The 15,456-nt window shown below is 41.7% G+C and overlaps 1 long non-coding RNA gene across 1 annotated transcript in view; it reads left to right on the top strand.

The window, feature by feature from the left end:
• Positions 1-14,693, top strand: part of LOC128147360 (uncharacterized) — an 82,539-nt gene extending 67,846 nt beyond the window's left edge. Inside the window, exons 2-3 of the long non-coding RNA XR_008237008.1 lie at positions 12,384-12,499; positions 14,586-14,693. This is a non-coding gene — a long non-coding RNA (uncharacterized LOC128147360). The remainder of the gene's footprint in view (positions 1-12,383; positions 12,500-14,585) is intronic.
• The last annotated feature ends 763 nt before the right edge of the window (positions 14,694-15,456 follow it).

Raw genomic sequence — 15,456 nt, forward strand, 5'->3', positions numbered from 1 at the left:
TGTCATTAGCAGCATACATACACCACAAAATCCAGCCACAGGTGCTGCCTCTGGCTGTTCCCCTGGTCACCGCCATCCCTGCTGTCCTCTTGGGGCTCACTCCCTGGCATGAGCTCGGTGACGGTGCTCAGGGTGCCTGGTGGGCTATGGGGCTGCTGCCATAGATGTTTGTCACTTGACGCTCTAAAAAGTAAGCTGGGAGACTGATGGGTTTCCTTATTCTCTGCCACTCTCTTTGTTGTCTGACCAGGGCATAGAAGGTTTCTTTAGGTCCTCTGTTTATTCTCAGTCCAGAAATAGCTTTTGTATTCAGGGCCAGCAACTGTTAAAAGATTTCTGTCCCATTTTTCCACTTTCTTTGTTCCACGTTTCATCTCCAGCTAAATTTGAGCAAACTTTAGGTTTAGTTGGTAACTGAGCAGTAAATGTAGGTTGGAAAATGTTGATAAACTTAAGTTGGAAAATTATTATAAACTTAAGTACTTATTTGAGCAAAATGATATCTTGCCATTTCCAAATCTCATAGATGGAGAGAAGAAAAAAAGGGGAGGGAGAGAAGGAGGCATAGTGGAAAAAAAAAGGGGTCTTGAACTCAAAGAGAAGTCCTTGGCCTAAAAATTTGTAAGTGCAGAAGGGTTTTACTGCCTCATATATGCTTTACTAAGAAAGTATAATTCCTCTTTTCAGATATTTAAAAAATATTTTTGTTTTCCCTTTCTGTAATGATCTTACTATTTTTTGTTGCTTTGGACAGCTAGATATTAGCCATGTTTTGATATATATAATTTTGTAATAATGATCCTTTTACAACTCCTAAAGGACATAATAGAATGAAATATCCTGACTGGAAGCCAGAATGACACATGTGCATAACAATTTCATTTTACTTGTGTGTAAACACAACTGTAACACAGACTCAGAACTGGCATAACACAGCATTTTTTATAGTCCAGGTTCTATGGAAAAGTAATGAAAAATGGGGCTATGCTGTAAGTGCTCATTCCCAGAGGTGCAGCCTTGGCGCAGGACAGGCAGGGGAGGTCCTGTGGCTTCACTGGTGCTGAAACACGGGCACCTAGGCAGAGCTCTTTGGGGGTGAGACGTTTTGCAGACCCACCGGGAAGGAAAGGGAGGATGCCCAGGGTGGCTGCCCACTTACCACCCCGTTGTTGTGGATTTTCTTTCTAGATGGGTGAGTGACGGGGTCCAGAAGTCTTTGATCTCAGGGAGTCCCAGGAGTACTGGGAGTGGGGTGCGTTTGAGAGAGCACATGTGTGTGTATGTATATAGCACTTTTTCTGTAAAGATCTAGGCAGGGAAGAGAGCTAGAAGGAGTATCAAGAAGATCTGTATAGACACAATGATTAGCAGACCAGGAAGCGGGGAATAAAGGAGCTAGAAGAAGATACATCTATCCTTGGAAAAAAAACCCACTGCAGAAATAGCAGATATTCTTAAAGGTGGCAAAGGTGGCAGATCAGCACCTACAGGGCATAGCGTGTTTGCCAAATAATGTGGAGGGATGGAGGGCTCACCAGGGACCAGCTTGGTAAAGTGGCAGCATAACCTGGCAGTCACATCTGTGGCTGATGCCAGGGATGTGAGTAACCGTGATCCCGGTCCCTGTGAAAGGGACTCTTCAGTACAAAATCTCTCTACCACAGGCTGAATTACTCCTCTCAGTCACGTCTCCATCCTCCTGAACTGGCTGAAGTCTAAAGTAGAATAACTACTTGCAGAAGGATGCACAAATTTCACATGGAGACAAAGCAAAGGACAGACCTTCAGGTGGAGCGGACTGCAGAGAAAACACATGGACCATCAAAGGCGAGGCTGCTGCAGCTCCACAGGCTTCAGGAGGCAGGAGGATGTGCTACAAAAGGACAGTGCTGGCAAAGCATTGTGATAGGCACGCAAGCCCTCTGTGCAAAAGCTAAAATATAAACAAGAAAACAATTCTCAGCCGTGTCATTTTAGTGACTATACGCACTTAAGGTCAGCCCAGAATGCCTTCTCTCGTCTTTGTTAGAAGCCCTTAAACTTTAATGGGATGGCATTGTTGCTCTCAATTAGATTTGTTATTTGTGCTCTGTACAATCTGCAAGTGATGTCACCTTGATGGAAGAAACAGACTAAAACTGGTATAAGGAGGGACAGGCCTGCAATTTTCTGTCACTTAGGAATCCTCAAAAGAGGCGGAGAAAAAGCAAGGCAACGACAACAAGAAATCTTCAGACAAGAAGTTTACACCAAAGTGAAGAAATCTGAATGAATGATAGCGTTCATTTACCCCACAGATACCAAAACAAGACAGACAATACGAGAATAAAGAATTGTCCTAGCAGCAAAACTTCACCATTTGTGGAAACAGACCTTGGGGTGCTGGTATCATCAACGTCTCTATTTATAGACATGAACCCTGCAGCAGAAGCTATGGAGTGAAGAGTTCAAGCCCTTAAGTTCAAAATGTCTTCAAATGACTTTGCATAGACTGTTCTGACAGCTGAAAACTAACAATTGCATTAGAAATGTAATCATTTGGTGTGGTGGAGGTGTGCTGGCAGCGCTAAGGCGGCGGAAACTGAACCAGTTTTGCTGTGGGATCAGAGTAACATGCCAGGCAGACACTTACTGCAGGGAGCAATCAAAGGGGAGAAGGTTTCCCAAGGTTAAAAATAAATAAATAAATACATCAATCATTGAGTATAAGGGGAAATTGCCAGCTAAATACCACTGACTACTTATAAGTCACAATCATTGCTTCTAAATGCCACCTTAAGACTGAATCAAGAGCAGGAAGATAAAGAACGGTCTCAAAAATTCGCTCCTTAACCAGTTCAAAAGACTTCTGTTTACAGGGCATGCATTAACCTTGCACAGCAGATAAGCTGATTTGATTTGCGTTAAAGTCTGGTGTAAATACAGCATGAGACAAATGTGAATTCTAAATGAAGCAAAGAAAAGGGAGAGAAGCTCACAGCACTTGAAATGCTAGAAGATTACAGGAGACTAGTTCTTCTTTTAAAGCTTAAGGAAAAGAAAACCTTAGGTTGGTCTTGACTCTTCACCCTCAACCACTGCTGGCATTTGTGGTGTAGGAATTGATTCAGCTCAGGCGAGTCCTGTGCAACTGTGCAGGAATAGCACAGTTTTGATCTCAGTCTCTGTCCATAACCTAGGAGCGGGGAGGGATTTTGTATGGGTACACTGGCAGCTTCTCCAAAACTCAGTGCTGAGGGTGAAGTGACGTGATGCCTAATTGCCCCTTACTAGGCAGTGAAAGTGGATAAAGGCAGAGGAAATTATTGCTTATGAAGCAATCATCATACATAAACTGGTGAAACAGAGAATTTAGTTGGGATAGATATATAAATATATATGCATAAAAATGTGGTTTGTTACTTTGTAGCTGGACCACTGTCAGAAAGTTTCCCAACTTCCTGGGGACAGAGGAAGGAAAATGTTTTTAGAAATTATGAAACCCAATGTTTTCAAGTAAAATATTTCCCTGGGACCTGCTACTCCTTGGTGAAATGATACACAAGTTTGTGGAACACAGGAGGTTTCAAAAGAAATCCTTCAGCGTAGGGAAAACAGCATTTCAGACCTGCTTGGCTTTGGGCATCTTGCCACAAACTCCCTGTGAGAGCGGGAGGTGCTGTGCTGCATCCTCTGGGAAGTGCCGCTTCACCCCTCCACTGAGAATTGGTTTCACTTGCCACTAGCTGGCCTTCATCCTGCAAAGGTAATTGTAGGTAATTTATAATGAATTCTGCATAGCTGAATGATAATGAACCTGGTTACTGTATCAAAATGACAGTAATGGGCATTTTTGCTGTAGTATATGGTAGAAAACAATGGAAAAAGCTGGAACTGCAGTGAACTGTCACTGTGATGGAATTGGTATAACAATAGCTGGGTATAACTGAAAACTGGATTTTTCTTTAACTGCTCCCTTTCAAAGAACATTATAATTTTGGGGGGTCAGAATTGTGCTAGCATGCTATAAAGTTGAATGCAAAAATGACTGGAATGGTTGTGACAAGTGCAGTTTACTTGATAGTAATCCCAATGGTTAAGAGCCACAAAGGGCATCATTGGCTTAGAAAATCAGCATTATGATATTGTTAATCCTTCACTTGTAGACAGTGCAGCCTAACAAAAAACACTCTTGAGAAACCTGGCCTTCATGTTTGGCTCTGTCCATGGCCTGCTCATTATCTCTGTCTCATTTCTGCCTCCTTTAGTCAAATAACCATTCCCATTTGCTTTGACGTACAGAGAATGAAAGTGCTATGTCTTTAAAAAAAAAATCGGGTCTGTAATACACTATAGATGTTGTTAGGGTATGCTTATTTTAATCATACTGTGCTGCAATAATGTTTAGCTTATCTGAAAGAAGCCCCTGGCCTTAGCCCGCTGCCAAGTGGTTGGATGCTTATATTGCAAAAGATTTTGGGCACTATTAGTGATCGGATGGTCTCCTCCTCCTGGGGTGGGAAGTTAGTGAGTTTGGGGACGGAAAAGGAGCAGCCCCTGATGTGTTTCTCTCGCAGTTTAGCGGGGTAGCAGCATTGCCAGCTCACATTGCAGACACTGCTCTGACCTGGCCACTAGCAATCTTCCTAGTAGCGATGTGTCTCCTTAACATCTCTGGCTTGTTTTGGATTTAGTCTGCATCTTCCAAAAGTGGCAGGCAAAGTGAGGAAAGCATATGCCCTGAGCTAGTTGGAGAATAGCTGCACCAGTTTAGGGACTGTTCATAAATAAGTTGATATTTTCAGATGTTGCTTCAGCCAACTTTGGAGCACTGCAGTTCAGGTTCAGGTCAGACTTCAGAGGTTGTGTTAGCACATCTCCATGACTCCACAGACAGGACATAATGTCTTGACTTTGTTCTAGGGCAGCCGATCTGAAGCAGTATCTTGCAGTCCTGCATTGGAAGTGGTAGGTCTTCAGCGGTGTGACAACCAGCTGCTGTCCACGGCTATTGTCTGCCCATGGCTGCTGGCCTAGAGCTTGCCTCTGCCTCAGCCTCAAGTGAGTCCTCGCCGTGGGTGGCCCAGCAGCTGCATGGTAATCTTTGGAGGGAAGAGTGGTGAAATTGGACAACTTCCACAGACTTTCAGAAGTTGGTGTTAGACCCATCATAGCACATTTAGAAATGTGGCTGTTGTCCTCCTATGAGCATGCTGTTTCTGTTATGTACGTTTTAGAGAAGTATTTTTATTCTACTCAGACTTTCTGCATGAGAGAAATTCTGGAGATTATTTTTGTTCATGAGCTTCAAGTTAGTAGCTCATGCATGTGTAACTGAGCCAGAATCTCCTGCATCTTTTCTCATCTCATTTGAGATTTCTCTCAAGTTCTAATAAATTTGCTCTTTAATTTAATCTCAGCACGTGTGCAAGGCTGTCCCTGAAATAACTGTTATCCAATGATTTTAGCTTCTGCGATAGTTGACTGCAGCATGGAATACTTGATATTTTATCATCTATTGCTAATAGCACACCATAGGCAAAGAGGTATGTTTCGTAGCTCAGCTTTACAAAGCTAGGTAAGAGACAGGAAACCCCTGAGAAGTCGAAGTTAGAAAGGGTGAATGAAAATAAAAAGTAAAATTCTTGGTGCAACCTCTATCTACTAACCATATTGATAGGATTGTATCAGAAATTATAGCAGTGCTGTTCTCTCCATCAGATTTATGATTGTGTCAGCATTTAAGCAATAAACCCATATTTTCTGGGCTTGCTATAAAAGTTCACACTGAGCTGGAACTTGTTGCGCAGGTACTACATCTTAGCATACTAGAAGTCTTATTAAAGCTGAAAAAAAAATTCCATTAATCTCTTTTAAAAATAATTAGAGAAGAATGAAGATTTTATGGTTTGGGTTGCATGTTGTCATTCTTACTATCAGACAAAATCAGCTGAGTTATCCACTGCAGACTTATCTTTGTTCACTAGCTCAGAACCACTACTTACTCATCTGCATGCTTGCTGCGAGCTATGCATCAGAGCATCTGTGTGGTAGCCTTACTTACTGCAGTCTCCATGAAAGGAAATGATTAAAAGCACAGTATGTTTGGGGGGGAAAAAACTGATTGGTATTCCCCCATCCCCAAACACAATTTAAGTGGAATGGGTTTGGTTTTCTATTGTCTGTTTATAAGAATCTCATTTATTAACTATGTATAGGCAGGCAGCTGCAGTAAAAGCCTGATGCAGTGCTGGTGGGAGTGGCTCAGTCTCTGTGTTGGCTTTCGTGAACTCAGTGCTGGGCCCAGTAAATGGTCACTTACTGGAGGTAAGGCACTTTGGGGAAGGAGGGTTAAGCATGCAGGTATTTGTCATCCTGGCCGCAGAATAAGATGCCTGAAAAGCGGAATGATAAAAAGTAGGGCAAACTAAAGCTCTTAAGAAAGAAAGTATTTGTTAAACTAGCCTTCATGACAATAATTTGAAGAGATTTGTCTCTATTTCTAGTGCTCAACATGTATGGAAAAATGGAGGAAATGAATAATTTTTTTACCACTCAGGATACATTTACAGATAAGTACTTTGGAAGATTCTGGATTGCAACAAGTAAGACCAAGAAGATTAAAAGTAGCAGATTAATATGTTGGATCAAGTGTGTACTGATTGCTTTGGATGGAGATGATAACCACGCCCTGTTTTGTAATTCAAACCATTGGTAGTAAAGTGCAGAGCTGTGCAAAAGCTGGAATTACCATTCTGCAGAAAACTGAGATATTTCAGCATTTTTTTCTTTCTAAATCTTACCAAATAGTTAAAACATTTAAAAGCTTGATTTGGGAAAAGTTAAAGTATTGACTTCTTTGGCTTTGCTTATGGCTAAATTAGAGCTACTTCAGCCAAGCTGCCGTCTCTGGTAGCAGCAATATGGGTGAACTCGATCACTGCTTGCCAACAGATCCCATCTCCCATAATACAGACTGATGGCTAGGCAAGAAAAAAGAAAATATTGTGTGAAGTTTTTGGTCAACTCTAGAAATATCCTGACCATGAGAAAACTTACTGTAGGGGTAAGGAAGGGGAGAGAGAAAAAGCACTGAAGTTTGCTCAGGAGCTCATCCTGTGGGTGCGATAGGAGAATGTGGCCGTTCCAACCTGCAGCTGTTGAGAAATGACAGTTCACAGCTGAACTAACTCAAAGCAGAATTTCTTCATGTCATCCCACCAAGCAGAAACAATTTGACTTGATTCAAACTACTTGATTCAAGATATTTTGGTCTTGGTTTCCCATAAAAATGCATAACACTAATATTTGCCTGAAACTGTATTTTTCATGTAGGAATGGATTCTGTAGTTGCAAAAAAATTAAACAACACAGTCTTGGTATGGGCTTGCTATTCTCCTGCCTTCTCCTCCTGTGCGTTAGTTCTCCAAATATTTTAGTCTTACCTCCAAATGTTTAAAGACAATCTAATTAGCAGCAAGGGCTTCTCCTGTCTAGGAAAATCCCATGCAATTTTATTAAGGGGAAAAATGGAAAAGGATAAAGATCAGGACCATCATTTTTAATTCAGTATCACTCTCTCCAGTGTCTCATTATCCTCCTTGTAAATGATTCATGGCTAATAATTGTCTGTGAAGAAGAAATGACTCCCCTGTTCCCAAATCTCCCACACTTATCCTTGAGCTACCTTTATTTTGGCTTAAGACTTTCCCCTACAAAGTCTGCACAAATGTCTCTTTCCCCTTGGCCGTTACCAGGCAGAAGAGGAAGGCTTGGAAATGGTTAGCAGGCAGGTGTCAGGGATGGCTGCACTCATCTGGCTCTGTCAGCAGGTTGCTCTGTGGTCCTGAATAACTCCTCTTGTGCCTCAGATTTTATCAGCAAGGTGTCATGCAGGAGCTTTTTATCCAGAAAATGCCCTGCCTGGGAGCCTCTCATGATGAGGTTGCAAACAGGGAAGGTTGCCCTTGCTCCAGGAACAGTATTCGTAAGGTGAAGCAGTTGAGGATGTTACCTCTACTCCTTTCCTCAGGCTGGCGTATGTTGGGGCTCACACTCAGCAAGACCTTGAGAAGAGACAAAGATCAACCTGGGAGCAGATGCCAGAGCACAGTGACCATCATGGCTAGTTGTTTTCTGTTTTAACACCTGTGAAAATCAAACCACAGTGTGAGCTGTTGGACTCAGCCAGGAAAGAGAGGCTGTGCTTGACACTTCTCTCCTATGGAGGGATGCTGAGGAAAATCTCTCACTGTGCACTTGACATCTTGAAAAAGGCTTTTCTGGAAGCGTGAAGGACCCTTCCTCTGGCTTTTCTGGTCCTCTCCTGGCCCATGTATGCCTAAAATAAATCCTGCTACTTAATCCTTAGATTCAGACATTGTGACGCAAATTCACTGTACCCTGGCTAAGCGAGAGTTGATGAATGTCTGTAGTGCAAGAACAGATGTGAACCCTTCTCTAAATCCAACTACAAGACTTTTAATGAAGAGCCTCCTACAGTCTGTGGCAGGGCTACTTGTGTCCCACTTGTTACAAATCACTATAGGCACGAGCTGCTGCTTATAGCTCACCTGACACAGCTTTTCTGGCAGGTGAATGCTTGAATGAGGATGTTGTGGGTATGCCTCCAGTTGCTTCAGCAAGCCACTGTAGGTAATCGGGTGGTGTGAAGAGCTGCCTACTCTTAAAATAGCTTTGTAAAGTGTTAGCGTGGGAGAAGGGAGCTCTAGCCACTCTACAGTGCTACTCTGCTACCTTAAGGCTCAGTCAGTATTTTTTGGTCCTCTCACATGCTCCCACCCTCTGTGATGGGTTTGCTGTATGATAAATTGCACATCATAAATATTTATCCCAGTTTGCCATCTCACTGAAAACTGTTTCTTGCATGTTCTCTTTTCCACATGGATACCAGTTCTTCCTCACCCTAACACTCATTTCATGCAACTTTTAGGCTCTCCTCATGAGAAACTGTTTCCTTGCTTGTTCAGGGACCCTGATTTCTACTCTACAGTTTTATCCTATATATATTTAATATTATATATGTATTATACTTTCTCTATATATATTTCTTTGGAATACCGCTTTTCTCTGCTTCGGGCATGATAGTCTAATACAGTGGCTGGGGCACTGCTGAGCTCAGAGTGTTCTTGTATGGCCCTGGGAGGGAAAGGGGTGCTGTGTTGGCACCCATTCTTTTGCCTTTGGAGTGACATGGCTGCAGCGCTGCCCTGCTCTTTCCATGTGTGTGCGCCGAAATGCATTATTCAGGTAGGCCTTCAGAGCATTTATTTACAGACTTCTTTGTTCCTGTGCAAATTTGAGGTTGCAGTTGAAAAGCAGGGTAGGAAAAGTGATAAATATATTCTCTAGGGGTGGAAGGATCCAATATGTCCATAAAAAGCTTTCAGAACTCCTGCAGGCCTCCTGGAATAGGCAGGCAAATTACTGCCTCAGACAGATGTCTAGGCTGCTAGATAACTCTTCATTGAACAGGCGAGTCTAAATGGACTGATACTGTCTTGGAAATATGGTGGGCTTTTTACCTCTTTAAAACGTTGCTATTCTATTAAACTGTTGAGTCTCCTTCCTCCTGTTGCTCAAGACCATGTGTTATTCTTTCTTTAATGGAAGTTGAAATGAACTTATGTGAAGTATGTTTCCTTATAGCTAGAAAAACATACTTGAATTATCTTAAATTTTTGGATACCAGCTTGTCATTTCTCTCAGCTTTACTTGTGGCATGTTATCATGTCATCTTCCTTAGTCTGCCTTTCCAGCCCTGGCAGTAAGTCTGTGTGTGTTGATTTTGAGTGCTGCCTTATCCCACAGCAAGGTAGGATGTAGAGAGATGATTGCTAAGGTCTTCAGCCAGCTCTCTTAATTATAGAGACAGGCTGTACCATAGGGCTGTGGTGTAACCTAGCCACTTTGAATTCTGCTGTTATGAATGAAGTTTGGCAGCGGTTGCACTGCTGCCCTTTAAATCTATGGCAAAGCCAATAGCTTTCATTTTGTGATGGCTGTGATACAAAAAAATGACCTCTCTTTCTTTTCTTACTAGAGGAAAAGAGGGGAATGTATAAAGGCTCTGTGTTCAGAGGTAGACCAGGGGTGGGTTTGACTTAATCTCTGTAGCAACTTGCAAATTAACGCTATGGCATTGGTAACAATCCCCAAAATCACACTTAAGATAATGTTCCTGCCTATCGATTACAGAGATTCTCAGGAAAGGTGTGTGGTAATCATTAAAATCTCCACTGAAAGTTTTAAGCCGCAAGTAAGAGTTTCTTTTTAAAATCAAACCTATGTTTCCAAACCGATATATGGTTGCTGCAGTGTGTGGCTTGAGTCTTTTGTATTTAGTATAATCCAGTCACCCATATAGAGTTCACTCACTCTCTCAGGACAGTGAATGAAAAAGTTTAAGTTACAACTCCATTTCTTTCCAGTAGGAACCATAAATGTATTTTAAGTTGGTCTACGTTATTAATGCTTAGCTCACTGAATTGCTCATCAGTGGCTTAATTTATTTTACTTGGAGACCGTCAAAGAATTATTTCAATGGCCTTGGGGAAATATGTTGCAGTGCAAGGGTTCAGTTGGAAGCTTTATGTGACAGAGTAAGGAATAAGGTTGTAGAAGTAAAATTCACGTACTTCAGGTGCATCTGCCAATAAACAAGTATTATCCATGAGTGCACATCTGACTCCGTGGAACCAGGAAGCTGCTGTGATAAGGAAGCTGCTTTGGTGTCTCAGCAGTCTGCTGGACATCAAAACAAATGAAGGGTCTAGAGCACAAGTCTTACGAGGAGTGGCTGGGGGAACTGGGGTTGTTTAGCCTGGAGAAAAGGAGGCTGAAGGCAGACCTTATTGCTCTCTACAACTACCTGAAAGGAGGTTGTAGCGAGGTGGGTGCTGGTCTCTTCTGTCAAGTGGCTGGAGATAGGACGAGAGGAAATGGCCTCAAGTTGCGGCAGGGGAGGTTTAGATTGGATATTAGGAAAAATGTCTTTACTGAAAGGGTTGTCAGGCATTGGAGCAGGCTGCCTGGGGAAGTGGTGGAGTCACCATCCCTGGAGGTATTTAAAAGACCTGTAGATGTGGTGCTTAGGGACATGGTTTAGTGGTGGACTTGGCAGTGTTAGGTTTACAGTTGAACTCGATGATCTTAAAGGCCCTTTCCAACCTAAATGATTCTATGAAATATCTTTGGGATGATCCATGCATTGTCTTGGCTGTTTCTAATCATCTAATTATAGTGAGTCTTTACCTGGATCCCATACTGCCCCTAAACAGTATTACCTGTTGACTAATAGCTCATCAATAGTCTTCACTGAGCTCTGTTAACACGCCACTTAAAACATGCAGTGAAGATGAGGTCCAGGAGCTGAGTGACCTGAATTATCAGATGCAAGGTGTAGCAGTGCTAAGGCCTTCCTGGCTTTGCAGCTGTAATTATCTTAAAAGCAAAAATTTGCATCCTATAATTACTGACCCAAAACGTAATTCCATAATTGGTGATGCAGCTCACTCTTGAAGATGATTTCTGCCAACTGCCTCTCTCTGACCACTCATCCATGACACCTGCACCAGCTTTGGTATGCCAGGAGCTCCTGCAGCATCTCCCTGCAGCTGCAGGACCCTCATTTCAAAAGCAGCTCAGAAAAAGTGGTGTGGCAGTAGCCTTGGGCTTTGCACTACTGACGCACGTTTTGTTTCTGCCCAGTGTGTGGTTTCTAATTTCAAATGTGTTGGATGCATTGCAAAACTAAGTAGGAACCTTCCTTTTTAAAAAGAAATGCTAACTTTACTAGACAACAATAAAAAGCTGTTGCAAACTGATTAATTAGAGCACATTGAGAATATTGGATCTCAATTTTATATGTCAATAATATTTCTGTATTTCTATATAATCAGATTGTGATTATGGAGTGATCACATTTGTCAAATGTAGTGAGTTTTAATTGTGCCTCACAAAATATTATTTTTATTGTAAGAGTTGGCCTGAAAATACAAGTTGTAATTTGTAGATATTTGGAGCTAGATGTTGTATTAATAGCAACATCCTAACAATTAATGTTTTATGTGTATCATTGTAAGTGGACACAACCTAAAACCCACGTGCATTAAAAGAATCACCTTTGACGTTGTGCAGTCAAGCACCTAAAAATCTGTGTAAAGTACATCTTCCCTTTTTTAGGCAGGTGGAATGGAACAGGTAGATAGGAGGAAACTACCTGTGATGGTGTTTAAGGTTGTAGCAGCTTCCACAGTTACCAAAGAAATCTGTGGTTGATTTGGTGTATAGTGCACTAACCAGTTAATGGAGGAAGGAAGAATCTGTGTTAAATAAAGCTGTGAATTAATTTGGAAATAAGGTTTTTGCCTTGTTTATTGCAGAAAGTGAAAGGTGGATACTGAGCAAGAAGGTGCAGGAGGAGGCGCTTAGCCAGCTGGATGCTACACAAGGAAGTGGCCTCCTTGCCTGGCCTTCGCTGCTGAGTTCCTCAATGATGGTGAGTTCGGTCACTTAACCCAGATTTCTTATAAGCCTTTTGCTAAACCAGTCTCACTTTCTGGACACTTGTACTTGTGACGTAAGTCAGGGCCATGTTTGCTTTAAAAATACGAAGTTTTTAATGATAGGTACTATAGGAAGAGATAGGGGGAATGACTATAAGTGCCCCAGATTATCCCCATTCTTGAGACCGCTGCTGTGAAGGCAGAATAAATTTGGAGAGCAGTTGGAATTGAAAACTTGAATGCAATTGGCATGGAATATATTCGTCCAGTTTAGGAACAGCTGCAGTACGTAAGATACTGCCTTCCTCTCCCTCATTTCCTTATCAGCTTCTTATTTTCCATATGCTGAAAGCTGTGTCATCTCATCCTAGTGGAATGCATCATGCAGTGATCTTTTCTGCTTAATTTCAAAGTCAGCTAGGTCAAATTAAACAGCCTTCAGGTTAAACAGCCACAAATTAAGCCAGGTGACTTTGTATTGAAGCTGGTGAAGAGTAGTTGCATTAAGGAGTGCTTTCTGCAAAAATTATGTTGGATGGTTGTCTTAAGTCCTACTGTAAAAAGCGCCCAGAAGAATCTCAGACTTCTAGGGCAGAATTTAATTAATTAATAAACAAAACTTAATAAAAATAAACAAAAATTAATAATATTAACAAGATAATATTATTAATATAAATATAATAAATAATATTAACAAGAATTAATAAGCAACATTAAACAGAAAATTGTCTGGGTGCTCATTAGTTGAATCCAGTTTAACCTATGTAAAAGATGAAGTAGAGTTTCACAAAAATCAGGATGGCACAACTGTTTCTGTCAAGACTATATCATAAATCACCTGCATTAGAGGAACGAAACTAGTGTTGTGTGTGTAAGCTCAGTGCTGGTCTTTCGTAAAGTGTTTCACTTTGCACCTTTGTCATGGTTTAAACCCAGCCAGCAACTAATCCCCGTGCAGCTGCTCACTCATTCCCCCCCATGTAGTGGGATGGGGGAGAGAATCAGAAGGAAAAAGGTAAAACTTGTGGGTTGAGGTAAGAAGAGTTTAACAGAACAGAAAGGAAGAAAATAATAATGGTAATAATAACAACAATAAAATGACAATAATAATAAAAGAATTACAATATACAAGTGATGCACACTACAGTTGCTCACCACATGCCGACCAATGCCCAGTTAGTTCCTGAGCAGCAATCCCCCCCAGGCCAAGTCCCCCCACTTTATATAAACTGAGCATGACATCACATGCTATGGAATACCCCTGTGGCCAGTTTGGGTCAGCTGCCCTGGCTGTGTCCCCTCCCAACTTCTTGTGCCCCTCCGGCCTTCTTGCTGGCTGGGCATGAGAAGCTGAAAAATCCTTCACTTAGCCTAAACACTACTTAGCAACAACTGAAAACATCAGTGTGGTATCAACATTCTTCTCATACTAGATCCAAAACATAACACTATACCAGCTACTAGAAAGAAAATTAATTCTATCCTAGCCAAAACCAAGACAATGTTCTTTTAAAACAGCTGATAACCTGCATCAAAAAGTTGCTAGTTTTTATGAAAGGGACATTAAAATTTCAGGCTTTCAGTCTTAAAGAAGTCTCATCTATAGCTGGTGTGGAGAGCAGGTTGTCCCTTACCTCCATGACTAATATAGTCTCCAAATGCGTCTTGTACCAAGTATTGCCAGGGATGTGATTTTAGGCTTGGATCTAGCCAAGGCTGGAAAATTGTTAAAGCTGTGTTTCTTGTGGGGCTCTGAGGTAAAAGCCTGTTCTTTTCCAGTGAAAACACTGTGGTGCTTTGGCTTCCACCAGGCAGGTGCATTGGAAATCTCTCTTGTTGCTCAAGTTGTACAAACCAGCGGAGTTCACAAATACCCATAAAAGCAGTCGGGCAGTAGTCAACTTTCTTGTTATCAGATTAGGCAGGAGGATCAAAGCTTAAACCAGTGTAGGCATTCCCTGCTTCTGCAGAGCAATGGTGTCTATACTGGGCTTGAACTGCTTTTGGAAACTTGCAAAACTGCTGGAAACCCTCTTTGTAAAGGGAGATTTTAATTCTGCTATTCTCTGTTTTGAACAGCTGTTTCTTATGTTGCACCACAGGAAAGAGACCTCTGTGCAAGAATCATTTGAATGCATTGGGAAACAGATCAAAGCACATTCCTGTTGCAATGAAAAATCAAACCACACATGTTACAAGCCCTTTTTGTTGGACAGCACTGTCCACGATGCCCCAGTACAATGTTCAAGGGACAGTTCTGTGTACAGCTCCTAAACTGGGTTTTGGCAAGGGAGTTGTGGGTGTTGCAAACAATGACCCTTTGATGGCAAGTTTTTCATCATGCCCTGGAGCACAAAGCTCATTTCTTTTCCTTGTCCTCATCTTTCTCCCCTTCCTGCCCCTTGCTTCCTGCCCTACTCCCCCGTGCTTGCCAATTTTTGTTGTTATTTTAAAATTTAAATCTCAGCTCTCCTGTGAGTGTTAATAAGGTTCAAATACGTATTCTGTTCATGTTTTTAGCAAGTACAACCCCCCAAACTCAGCTAAATTTAAGCCAAGTTCAAGTACAAATAAGTAGTGCACAGATTTCAATCATTTTGCAGTGGATGCATAAAGGCATGGCACAAATGTTGGTGATTTACAGGGAATGTTCAAGAATTCTCTTGGAGCATGGCAGCCTTACCAGGTCTCCTGGGGGCTGGCAGCTTGGTTCATTTTTACTTGCTGTCACACAGGGAATTAGATGTTCACTTGGTAAAGTGCTTTTGTTCCCTCGTTAAACAGTAGTAACGTACTCAAGTATGAAAACCACTTTTAAGCCAGTAACAAGAAAACCCTTTTAGCCTTTCAGATGCATTTGCATTTGAAAAATAGTTATTCTGATAAAGCAATGTGAAACTGTGTTTTGGAGGGTTTTTTTATAACCTTTTCAAATGAGTATACATTGAAT

Source organism: Harpia harpyja, chromosome 10, assembly GCF_026419915.1.
Source record: "Harpia harpyja isolate bHarHar1 chromosome 10, bHarHar1 primary haplotype, whole genome shotgun sequence".
Classification (NCBI taxonomy): Eukaryota; Metazoa; Chordata; class Aves; order Accipitriformes; family Accipitridae; genus Harpia; species Harpia harpyja.